This window comes from Alligator sinensis, unplaced genomic scaffold (assembly GCF_000455745.1).
Source record: "Alligator sinensis unplaced genomic scaffold, ASM45574v1 scaffold448_1, whole genome shotgun sequence".
NCBI classification, from domain to species: domain Eukaryota; kingdom Metazoa; phylum Chordata; order Crocodylia; family Alligatoridae; genus Alligator; species Alligator sinensis.
Window position 1 is genome coordinate 2,342,997 of NW_005841870.1, and position 410 is coordinate 2,343,406.

The 410-nt window shown below is 75.1% G+C and overlaps 1 protein-coding gene across 1 annotated transcript in view; it reads left to right on the forward strand.

The window, feature by feature from the left end:
* The first annotated feature begins 246 nt into the window (after window positions 1-246).
* The window catches only part of WDR27 (WD repeat domain 27), a 271,099-nt gene continuing 270,935 nt past the window's right edge, over window positions 247-410 (forward strand). Inside the window, exon 1 of the mRNA XM_025194665.1 lies at window positions 247-262. The gene's annotated coding sequence lies outside the window, so the exon portion shown is untranslated. The remainder of the gene's footprint in view (window positions 263-410) is intronic.

Consider the following 410-nt stretch of genomic DNA (forward strand, 5'->3'; position numbering starts at 1 on the left):
TGCTTAAGCGGCCGCGTTCAGGCGGGGGGGGCCGCCAGCGGGGCGGGGCCCGTCGCCTCCCTTTTGCCGGCGGGCAACCCTTGCTGCTCGCCGCCTGGCAGGGAAGCGCAGTGGCGTCACCGCGTTCCGAACTGTCCCGCACGGCTGCCCGTCGGCATCTCCGCTACCATGGCAACCGCGCCGCGCGCCGAGGCGGGGCGCCTCTCCCATTTCAGCGGCAGGTGCGGAGGGGGCGGGGCCAGGAGGAGCATCCAGTCAGAAGGTGGGCTGGGTAACTGGGGTGGGGGGGCGCTCTTCCAGGCGGGGCTTTTCGCCCCTCGCTCTGAGTGGCCGGAGCCGAGGGGAGCTCCGTGGGGGGGAGGGGGCCCGACCCACGAGGCCCTAGGGCGGGCGCGGGAGGGGCAGGAGCG